Below are 12338 nucleotides of genomic sequence, written 5' to 3' on the forward strand. Positions count from 1 at the left end.
GCCCCAGATTTGTTTTTTATGTCTTCAGGATCTGATGGTCATTTCCTAAACCTGAAGCACGTAGGGATGACAGTGCCAAAACTTACTTGAAGAGCACTTTGTTATAACTCTGCTTTCCTGGTCAAAAAAAAAAATTATATATATATATATAAATTTATATATATGCATTAGTGGGCTTTGATTCTGCACCACACGTTTGTAACACATTCGATCCCTCCAGGCAGCTTTGAGTTTTGGTCACTGTGAAAGGTTGAGTTTAACACATGCACAGGAAATGAGTCTTCTAAGAGTTATGACTTAAATTAAAATACTTTCTAATGCTGGAAGAAAGCTCAAAAGAGAAACTACTTGCCTTTAATTGGTAGCATCCACCCTGTCTTTGTAAATAACATCAGCTTTGCAGGCTGTTCAAGGCTGGCAGAGCTGTGTGCTGCTAATGCTGTGATCAGAGGGACGTTCACACTCTGCTCTATCCAAGTTAAGCAACAAGAAGACAAAGTCTGCTGGAGGCTTTCTGCTTCTCACACTCAGGGACTGTCCACAGGCCTCACCTAGGACTGCTGCAAGTCTGAATAGTCCATTATTCTAAGTGTGATGAAGTTGAAAAACCTGTTTCTAATCTGTAAAAATTGAGAGAAACTAATGTGCTTTCCTGTGGTTTTGGTGCAGAAGGCTGTCTGCCTGTGCATTCCACTCTCTGTTTTCTCTTCACTGAATGCCTTAACCACAAGATCTCTACTTGGTAGAATATGGGAGCGGAAATAGCAGTAGGGTTTTTTTCTAAAAAAAAAAAAGCCAAGAAAAAAACCCCTCTGATCAAACCCTGTGCATTCTGAAGCTGCTTTGTGAAAGTAAACAAATTAAAGGTCTTTGCATACTGCTCACACATTTTAAGATGGCATTTGCTGTACTGCTGCCTCTTTATATCTTTAATTTAAACATTTGCAAGAGTTCTTTGTTCAAGAAAGCAATCAAATAATGATGCTCTCTACTTATTTGAGACAATACTTCATTATGTATGCCTGTCAGACCGGGGAGAATGTTGCACATTGCAATTTGAATTTAGATGTTGCTCTGTGGATCAATTTCCTAATGAAAACAAGTGGCTTTAGGTGATGGAGTATGTTCTTGCCTTCAAGGCAGGATGTTTTAAAGCTGTCTTCCCTACTCGATGTATGGCAAAGGCACTTTTTCTCATGCTGTTAAGCTGTTAGTAGCAGGTTAGTAGAGGTTAGAGTTAGGAGTTAGTAACATTATAGAAGGATTGTGACATGTAGTGAGCCTGGTTGGTTTGCTCTGAGTTCCTTCTGTGCATATTCTGCAGTGGGCTTGGGTAATTTACTTGTTAACTACTCATTTCCTGTCAGTGTCAACTTGCTTGCAGAGAGAACAACTTGATTTTTGTTTGTTTCTCATGTTTTTGTTTGTGGACTTTATAATTGCTGCATTTCATGCTGCAGAAGCTCTTGGGCTGCCTTCTCTCTTCTTGCTCTTTGCATGGGGTAGCGAGGCCACCCTGTGCTGGCCCTTCTGCACTCTGGAATCAGCCTCTGCAGGATTATGGCCTCCAGAAATGAAGTGAGCAATGGAGGGATTGCTTTGGAGACGACTAAAAAAGCAAGTAAGAGCAGCAAAGAGTTACATTTCAGAAGTACTGGCTCCCCTCCTGGAAAGTCTTGTAGGACTTGTCAAGTTGAAAGACTGTAAACTAAACATAGTGTGGCTGATTATGGCATGTAAGTATCACTTGGCATGTTAAGATGATAAACAAAAAAGATCTTCATTGTAAGTTGGTTCTAAACTGTGGAGAAATCGAATGCTTTCTGTTCTGTTTGTGGAATTCATGTAAGGATCATCTTCTCTGAGCTTGTTATATGCTTAAAGAATATTAGTCTAATATGGTTTTCAAAGGCAAAATATTTTAGTAATAAACAAATTAGAGTTACTTTTGTGGCAGTGGCTGTTCATAGTGTCCTGAAGAAGGTAGCTTACTTCACTGAAGATTTGTTACAAGTCTGTAATCATAAAATCAGAGGGAGAGGTGGCAGTTGCTAGTGGAACCAGCTTGTCTGAAGTGGGAAAATACAACTAACATGATCAAATTATTTTTCATCAGCTCTTGTCCTTCTTCCCTTTGATCATCCTTGTATGTGGTTTTTTACCAATTTTTATTTTTACCAATGCTTTTCATGACCTGTATTCATCTGATGTGCACCTCTGTTTTCCAGATAATATTGCTTTTCTTCTCAACTGATGTCTATAAAACAATAATGTGTAGAGAAGTCAGCCTGTATCTTCTAATGCAAATGAAGTAAAAAACATGTGGTCTGGCTGCCCTGTGCAGGCTGGCTTGTAAGTTTAGAAAACAAGTTTATTTGAGAATTTATGTAAATTCTTTGTAAGAATGAGTGCACACGAGGCAGAAGGGAAAGCACCTTGCTGGAAACCCCCGAGTAGATCTTGACTCTATGCTGTTACTGAACTGAAGTATCTGAATTTGAGCCCTTAGTTTTTAAGTTCACAACTTCAACCATCTAAAAATCACAAAGCCTGTCAGTCTTCATGAGGAGGTAATGATAAACTGGTCATTGTGAGTATGTTGTAGGACAAAAACAAATTCTTTGCATTTTTAATGGTGTGCCTTCCTTAATTTCCCTGAACTTGAAAGCCTGCTAAAATACTAGACTGATCTTATTCAGAACGGGAGTAGCAGAAGAGGGAGAGGAGAATTTATTCTATTCAAGTGAAATTCATTTGAAGAGTTGTTTCTGAAGGTTTGTGTGGACCTACCCGGGTAACTCCAAAGATTTAGCTCTTAGGAAATGGCAACAGAGACCTGGGCTCAGATCTGTTTAAATAAGCACATAAAGTTAGAGTTTTGCAAAAGGATGAGAAAAATAGTTCGTTTACCTAGACTGAGCTGAGATGTATTGTGTGTAGTCTGATGGTGCTTCTGTCCCCTTCTGGTTGCAATGGAGCATTTCCCTAAAGCCAAGCGTGTGACAGAGCAGGATCCCAAAGGTTTTTGCTTTCTGTTGATGGTTGGTCTGCCAAGCCTGGGGATTCCAGCAAAGGCCATGCTATAGAGACAGCATCTCGTCAGGATTTGCAGCATAGATGGTGTCCTGCAGGTTTTTAATGTGAAGGTCAGGTGAAGAGCAAGGGAACAGTGCAGAAAGTTTCTAGATCTAGTGGAGGTTTGCATGCTCTTGTTGGTCTCACGTTCTGTGGATGCATTTATTGGTTTTCACAGAGTTTGCTGCTGTACTGTGGGAAGGGCGTTTTGGTGTTAAAGCCCTGTTTGCTGGGTTACTCTGCTTGCCCAGTTACTTAAGGAAAGCTGTGTTTACAAGCTTTAGATGACAGAACCAAGAGTGGAGAATGACTGCCTGAGGATCTGCTGTCACAGCAGGTGTGGCTGGGTCGGTGTATGGGGCACTTGTGCTTCAAACAAGGAATTACAATACCCATTGTTTCATGAGAAAAGCTCTCCACTGGAGAACTCGGGCTCAGCCTGGGCATCCAGCTCTGGAAGGAAATTAAGCACCGTTTCCCTTCAGCAGTTCATGTGCTTCTGTATGGGAAGTGTTTGCTCTTAATTTGATCTTTAAACTCTTCTTCCCCTTGGAGGAACTTCACTCACAAATGGCTAGGGAGCTATTTTGGAACTTGCTATAATGTACTGCTAAATAGGATGTTAGAGAAGAAAATACTAAATAGATTTTCAGTGATCCTAAGGTCTATGTGACTCTAGAGAATGCTTGTAGCTCAAACTGTGAATTCTTGAAATAAGGATGGATTGACTGTAGATGTGATGTTTGATACAAATCATGTTTTTTGTTACTTAGAATCAGCTCCACCTTGGAAAGTGATGGTGTGAAACTGCTCCAATCTTTGATTTGCCTTCTTTACTGCTACCATAAATGGCCATAGTGTAAAACCATTTGTTGACTGTGTGTGGTGTTTGATTGTGTAGCACCTCAGCTGAATGCTTCGTGCAGTTTCTTGATGTGGTTCGTCACAGATGTGGCTTTTTGAAATGTGAAAGTAGGTGTTTGCACAGAAAACTGGTTTGTGGCATAAGTAGATCTTAACATTAGAACAGGTCTCCCAACATGCATCTTGAGAGTGCTGTGTCTCTGGGTTTTAGTGGAATGAGAATGGTCCCTTATAGCAGATGTTTGGCTTTTTTGCTTTAGTTATAAGAGCATGTGGTTTGAGGTTAATTATATTCCCTGGACTAGAACAATTCTTGCTTTAAGAGATACATGTTCTAAAAGTCTAATCGTGGCAAAAGCCAGGATTAACACCCAAGAGGGTAGGTCCTCCATCTCAAAAAGTCACGTGAAATATTAATCTAAGAATCACAGAATCAGGCTGGAAAAGACCTCTGAGACCATCAGGTGCAACCCTTGACTGATCACCACCAGGTTACCTTGACCATGGCACAAAGTGCCTCATCCAGGCTTTGCTTGAACATTCTTAACGTTAACATCAATGCCATAGATACTAATTAATGTTAGTTATCTCTATCTTTTTCTATTCCATGCAGCGTCTGTGATAATTCAGAGTGAAAAATAAACTCCCTCTGGGATTTCTACATGTTTCCCTGTCCTGTGAGTGGGGTGATGCTGACTAAGAGTGGTACTACACCTGCAGGTGCACAGGCGAAGGGGAAGAAACACTGTGGTTGGTTTTAGTACAGCCAAATGTTTTGCTGGTAAATAAGGGGGGGTTTTTTTAGATGGAAATCGTTGCTTGCTTAAATATCTAGACTAACTACTGAGGGCAAAAGCATTTTTAATAAAATTTGAGGACATAAATATGTTCCCATTTGACACTGTTTTGACTTCAAAAATCTGAAGTTGCTGAGGCTGAAAATTCTGGCACTGCTTAAGAGCATTATAATTGTGCTTACTGGGATTTTAGGATCTCTTCCTTTTCCCTGTAGATCTGCTAACAAGCTCATTTAGCAAGGCAGTGCTTATAACCAGTTCTGTGCTATGAAATTGTACTCATGTCAGGATCAGCAATGGTAAAACCATTCAGTAGTTTCTTGTTCCTGGAATTTGACTGTGTGCACATTTGCCTATATGTGAATATTGGTCACATTGTGCTTTTAAAGTCTTGACTAATTGGGAGGATAATGCTACTCAAGAACTTGCCTCTGTCAAGCTCCCTAGTGAATATTCCAGTTGTGAATGAATTGGCTTTGTGATTGCCATTGCTGCTGGGGTGGGCTTGTGTGTGGCACTTGCTTGGTACAAAGTGATGGCCATCCATGTATCTTCTGCCCAGAAAGCATCTCCTCCTTGCTGCTTCTGTGATTCTGATGTTGGTGGGACTCCATGCACACTGTAAAATAACTCAGGAAAAATAAGTCCTGCCCTGCTTGATACTCTTCAGGTGAGTACAGGTGAGTATGGATTCTGAAGGAGGTGACAGTGTTAGGGTTGCACATTAGCAGAGTGACACACGAAGCTTATGGGCTTATTTAAAAGTGATCTCACTGAGTAACCTTGTGCCACTGAGGTGCAGGGTCTGGAGATCCTGCAGGACAGAATGTTTGGGTTGACTTTGACTTTTTTTGGCAAAAAAAACCCCAAAAACGATGGAGTGGAGCCGTAAATTCTGTCTTCCCAACCACGAGCCTAGTGGTTTGGATTTCCTTGTTGTTTTTGTTTATATTTAGGATAAAACTTTCTCTTTTACCTCTAAGAACTTCAGCTGTCTGCCTGTAATGTAGAAGTTCCAGTAGACATGGCTTAGCTTCTGAAAAGCCAGAAATGAAGTGCTACATAGCCTGTTGTAAACAATCCTCGTGTGCTGTACTGTGCCTTAGCCACTTGATGAGAAATCCAGGCTGAGTTATGCTGTTGTCAGATGGGAAGGAGTAATAACCTTTGATCTTGAAATCTGCTGCTGCTGGTAGGGAGAGAGACTATGAAGACATTCTTCAAGGACATTAAGATTAAACTTCTCTGCAAGCACTGATTAGGCTGGAAAGGAAAGCATTGTAATCCCCTGGTATCTGTGATGGAAAATACTCTGTATTGCTTTTTTTCTAAAGTGATTTGTCCAGCTGAAACTTTGTTTCAGCTACACCAGTCCACACTGCAGGCTCTTGTACCCCGTGTATTTGATTTCTAAGCTTTCGTTCTTCCAGAAACCTGGAATTTTGAGGATAGTGATATTAATTTGAACAATTATTTCTGCAGGAGTAATGCCCACATCTGTGAGCCTGGTGTGTTTAATATGCTTGTGTTTAACGTGCTTGTTCTTTCTGACAGGCATCACACCTCACCGTGATGTCAGGCCAGCCTGTGTCACTGCAATGTCTCTGCTGGGTATCTCTGCCCACATGGGGCAGGATTTCTCCATCTTGCTCCAAAGGTGGAGTGATTTTCCACATTGCTTAGCTAAGTTCAGCTTACAGTGGCCGAGTCTGGGTTCTTTTCCTTGCCATCTGTCAGGATGGGATCTGTTGAACACCGTGCCCAAGCAGTGGGACAGAACCAAGGTTTGTGTGCCAGGAAGGTCTGAACACCCTGTCCCGAGTGTGAAAAGCCTCACACAGCCTGCCCTGCCTTGCCAGAGATCCCCTTTCCTTCCTTTTCACTCCCACAATTGGGTGGGTTAATCTGACACCGTACCTTAGAGCCACGATAAAAAAAAAAATACTCTTAAGCTTGTTGTTGTTTGGCTCTAAATCCCAAGCTGAGGTTATGAGTGCTTCTCCTTGATGTGTGTGGGTTAAAAATCAGATGCTGAAACGTGAATCTCTTGAAAAAGTTCACTTGGCAGAGGGGACATGAAGGTGATGGAGTTTTTTGCTGATTTGGGAGTGAGTGGTGTGAAGTGCTTTGTTCTGCTTCCTGGTCCCTGTGTGCTGGCCAGGCTCAGAGCAGCCAAATCTGTGAGTACAAATCACATGGAAAAAAACCACCTGTACTGACCAGGGCCAGTTCTCCTTCTTTCTGAGGTTTTGCTGCTTAGTCACAAACTTCTGAGAAATGGTTTCAGGTGGAGGAAAGCACGTTTTCATCTCAGAATACAGTGTGATTGATGACTGATATGGATGTGTAAAAAAAAAAAAAAACAAAAAAACAAAAAAAACCCCAAACCTGGGTACTCCCCACTGTTGAGCCTGCAGCATGGGACCAATGGGCCTTGGGTTAATCAGCCTGATTTGGTGTGGCTTTCAAACTTTAGATTGATGTGTTAAAAGTGTGTGTTTAGTACATTATTGCTGTTGGAGTTTTTACCATGAATTTCTTGATGATGACTTGCCACCTGCAAGCTGTTCAGACACCCTTTTTTCTAAAGGAAAGTTACCTAGTGTATTTCTGTTTTAATTAATTTTGCAGCATTATAATATATGCACCATGCAGCTTCTGATGCTGTCACTACTGAATGATTAACACACTTTGAAGGAGTCCATTATTTCATGGGTAGGCAACCAATTATTTCATTATCATTTAAAAACTGTCATGCTGCAGGATAACTGCTCTGTGTTTTACTGAGTTGGATGAGGATCTGAGGGGAAGGCTAGTAATTATTAGCCTTGCTAATGAAAATAGATGGCTAAATAACACTTACACAGCTGTAATTTCAGCATTCCTGACAGTTCTGGTTATGACACTTTCCAAACTTAAAGATAATAGTAATTGTCTGTAGTCTGCAAAATTAGTCTAGACAGTCTAATCTAAGGCCAAAAGGTTGGAGTTGAATAAATATGTAATTTGGGCAAATAAAGCTATTAGAGCTGTGCTTATCTTCTTGGAGCAATAGTTCTTATTAGATAGAAGTGCTATTTTATAGCTTTTTCCTAAATAATTAGCTTTTAATGATCAGTCAACAAATCTTTGAAAAATAAAGCACTCCAGACTTTGCTAATGAAACTGAATGTTATTATGTTGGATATTGTTCAAGCTGGTCTTCAACAATCCCAGGGAATTTACTGGTAACAGAAAAAACCCTACAGGACAGGAACCAGTGCTTTACTATCAATGTCTGCAATGATCTGGCAGCACAAATAAAATGTGTCACTGAGTCTGAAAGAGTCATTTCAACGTTTTTGTTTCCCAGCAGAACAAGTGGTATGATCAGAACTTCTGGAATCTTTCATTTTTTGGGTTCAGTCTCCGTTTGGCATTTTCATATTTGAGCAAATGGTGTATTAATAAAGTAGTTGCATACATTAAAGTTGGGTCAAAAGGCGTCTCTTGGTGATGTTTTGTGAATTTTAATAAAGTGGATGGACACATCAATGTGGTTTGCATGGCTAATATTTATTTGCATGAGGGATTTTTTATAATTTTTATGTAGCAATTTGAACTTTCTGATCTCTTGATCATCCTAAGGCAGCAGGGAACTATAGTGGAATGTCAGGACTGGGGATGATAAAACCTCTCTCCTTCACTAGGAAGTTGCTATAGTTTAATTGTAGAATGAAATAGTAGCCTAGAAATATTTAATCCTAGCTTGACTCGTTCTAGTAGTCTCTGGGTTTAGTGGGCTAGTCAACCTGATTGTATCTCCATTTTAAACAAATGTTTTAAGAGGAAGAATGTGGAGAATTTACCTTCCTCATGCTTTCTACCTGACTCTGATGAACCTGTCAGAATAGGAAAGGTGTGAACTTCAGAAGTTTTGATCTTGGCTTGCTGTGGAGTCCCAGGGATCAAACATTTTCAAGTACTTAAAATGTGAAATATGGGTTAGAGTTGCTGGAGTGCAGCTTTGTTTTACTGGCTTGCTGGGCTAGAAAAACTTCTTACTTTAATTAATTTAATTAATGTAATTGTCTGGCTCCAAATGTCCATAACTTAAGCTAGACAATGAGAAAAGTCCAAGTTCATCAGAGTTATGAAGTGGCTTCTTTGTTAATAGACTGGAAATGCTCTCAGCATGGGTCTCCTTGGAGCCACTGAGCTCAAGTCTCTTGCTGACTGTGGTACAGTTATGTCTAAGTTACACAAGTCAAGAGAGATTTTAATTGACTCTAAGTCTTCTCCAGTTACTGTACTTATTTTATAAACCAAAATCTCTTAATTACACTGTATATCTTGAGGTGTTCTACTTATTTCTAATATTGTGTTTGAGAAAAAGTATTCTAGGACTTTTTCCTCAGCAGGGGATTTTTTGGAGCAACCTTGCTTTTTCTCTTTCCCCTGTAGTCCCCATTATCTGGTAACACACAGTCCTAAGATCAGATATGTACTTGTAAAAAAATAAAAAAAGATCACTGCGTTCTTGAAAAAACACTTTGAGTTCATCGTGAGCTGCTAGTTTGAAAACTATCTAAACATGATAAAACTTTATGGATGAAAAGATAGTGTGCCATGAATGTTTTAAACATTTCTTGAATTAGGAGTGGTTAAGATGAGGAAGATCGAGTACCTGGTGTGTTCATAGTTCCTGCACATATTTACTGTGAAGCAAAAACCAAATTAAATCGAGATTCAAGTAAGCTTGCAGTATAGAATATGCTTTGCAGTCAGACATGTTTCAACTTGAGAAATTGCAGAGCCACCTTCAAAGAATTCTGTAGGTGCTTACTGGCACTAAAGGGCATTAAGTGAAGGCTTTACAAAGAAGTCCCAGGCAGTGAAAGTGCACCTTCTGTGATCTTGAGCAATGAAAACTGCACCACTAGGAAGTGCTCAGTTGGCCAAAGTTCAGTGCACGTGTTGCCTCGAGCAGGTCTCAGTGAGTGAGTGAGTGAGTGAGTATGCTTGGTGTGGTTTGATTTTGAGATATTTGAGAATTATAAATTGGAAGGAAACGTTCACAGACTGGTGAGCTCTTAATACCAAGTTGCTGTCTTGTGGGGAGAGCTGTAAGATGGGAACTGAAAGGAGACCTAAGCACAGTGCAGATTGTTTGAGTTTAAAAGGTGAAAGCTTTTAAAAAGTATCAAGCTGCTGTTTTTTTGAAGGAAGTTAATGCTTTAAAAGATGTTCACGTGCATTGCAAAACATATATGAGAAGGAAACCCACTCTCATCAGTATCTACATTATGTTCATGTAGCCAGCATCCATAATTTGAATCACAGAATCCTTTGGATTGGAAAATGCATTTAGGGTCATCAAGTTGAGACTTTACTGGCATCTGATGGTGCGTTTAAGCTTGGCAGTATGTTAGCAAAAGGGCACATAACTTTTCAGAAAAAGTTTTAATGATTATTCTTGAAATTTCTATGATTTGAACATGCACTGAAAGGCTGTCTTAGTCAAAGTGGCAAAGGCACTTTCTTTTCCCCAAGCAAATCTACTGTATCTGGGTTTATTTCTTTTTTTTCCCCCCACTGGATCTTGTAATTATATGTTTAGCAGTTGCACCCTCCAGATTTCTGCCTGTAAACCCAACCTATTTTGCCAATCATGCCTTAGGTGCCAGGTTTGAGGGAGGGAAAAAGGGTGTGGCTGGAGAAGATAAACTGCTTTATTTTAAGTAGCAGTTAGGGGAAGGGCAGAAATTAGCAGGCAGCTTTTTAAGCATGTTGAAATGTGTGAGAGCTGATGGATGTTCCCTGTCAGTGCACAAAAGTCACTTTGATTTCAGTCTTTCATATTCCTGAGTCTTGGTCCACTACATGACTGCAGAATCAGTTGATGCTCCAGAACCAACCTGGCTTTTAAATCTGTCACCCAAGTCAGTCCTGCTTAACTGGGGATGAAATCTGAAATTTTCTAGCATACAGCTGTCTGGAGAAATATCATTGGAAATGTGTGTTTATGGATACAAAATCTAATGCTCATTTAGGAAATGCAAAAATTAAAGGTGCATAGAGAGATTTATGTGTTAACATTCAAATTGAAGATACTTTACCTTCCACACCCTTTCCTCCTTGCCCCCCCATCCTAGCTCACCTTTCCCCACACCTGTGAGGGATGCAAAACTAGTTTTGTTATTAGAAATTCTAGTTAATGAGCAGAACAAAGCCCATGAAGAAGAGAGCTATATCATATTTAGCTATGTGCATTAAATATGCCCATGCACTGAACACAGTTTTCTTAGGAGTTTTCATTTTCTGCTGTGCTCACCCTGTGGTCAGTGGCCATGCAGGGAGAGGGACAGCAGGGTACATGGCTGTGTAACAGCACTCACACTCTGTGCTTCCAGGCTAAGCAGAGCTTTTGACAATCCTTGCATTGCTTAAAAAATTTAAGGAGAGGACTTACCTCTACTTAATTAAGTCATTGTTTATTTCTATGTGCTACTGTCTGTTCTGTCTTTGAGTTGTTGGCAGGGGAGTAATCTCATGGATGTGCTCTAAGGCTGCCATGGCTTATACAACAACTTTGCATTTTCCTTTATGATTGTCTTCTTCAGTAGAACCATTAATGTTTGACTAAGCATGTACTTAATTCTAAAGTTTGGTATTATATATATGTGTGTTGCTGTTTGATTCAGGAACAAATAAAAATTTTCAACTTGTGTAGGGATTTCCAAAGGGCTTGGCTTGTACATGTCTCGTGTCATCTTTCTTTCACTGTAACTTCCTTCAGCTTAATCCTCATCTCTCCTCGTGCCTCAGTTTTCCCTGTTCATGCAATGAAGTGTTTCACATCACTGGGTAATGGCAGTAATTGAAGTTACAAATGACATCTGTCTCCCTGGACAGCCATAACAAGGCTGACAGTACACATTAGGGCAGTGGCAAGTAGTGCAAATTGAGGGAAGCATCATTGATTATTTGCAAGCACTGACTATCTTTTAATTTCTATTTCTTGGAAGAAAGGAATGGGTGCTCTTACTGTTTGTATAATTAAAAAAACCTCTTAAAGATTTGTAGGAATTATGGGATGATTGGGTGATGCCACACTTAGCTTTCTGTAGCATGAGGCAGTGTTCTAATCATTGTTTCCTTAGTCTGGTTTTTATCAGGATAATTTTAGACCTTTGGTCTCCTATTCTCCCAACGTTCAACACCAAAATACTTGCCCTCATTCTGTAAAACGACAATGTTTGTTTATGCCAGCAGAGCATGCTGAATGCAGTCCTGAACATTTGTGTTTGAAATGGTGCTGGGTTGCTGTGGGTACCTCCTGCAGTCCTTTTCTGCTCCTGGTTTGGGCACTGCACAAAACCTTTGCAGAGGTGGCACTTCCTGTCATCAACCCCAACAGGATCCACCTCCTGCTTTTCCAGCACCAACCAATTAAACCTGGCTGGAAATACTGGGTCCTGGTGAAGCACCTGCTCCTGGGGGGGTGTGTGTTTGCTATTGGAACAAGCTTGTCAGAGGCTCTCTGATTAGTGCTGTGCTTTTAGTTTGTTTGGGTTTTTCTGTGACCCAAATGCCTGGGGCACTGCAAAATACTAAATTTGT

The 12338-nt window shown here is 40.2% G+C and overlaps 1 protein-coding gene across 2 annotated transcripts in view; it reads left to right on the forward strand.

Moving 5' to 3' along the window:
- Positions 1–12338, forward strand: part of RRAS2 (RAS related 2) — a 42173-nt gene that overhangs the window by 12461 nt on the left and 17374 nt on the right. Inside the window, exon 1 of one of the 2 annotated variants that reach the window (XM_088175677.1) lies at positions 1357–1736. The exons of the other annotated variant lie outside the window; for it this stretch is intronic. The gene's annotated coding sequence lies outside the window, so the exon portion shown is untranslated. Of the gene's footprint in view, positions 1–1356; positions 1737–12338 lie in introns of those variants that run through there. 2 annotated transcript variants of the gene reach the window in all.

This window comes from Sturnus vulgaris, chromosome 18 (genome assembly GCF_052056855.1).
Source record: "Sturnus vulgaris isolate bStuVul1 chromosome 18, bStuVul1.hap1, whole genome shotgun sequence".
NCBI lineage: Eukaryota > Metazoa > Chordata > Aves > Passeriformes > Sturnidae > Sturnus > Sturnus vulgaris.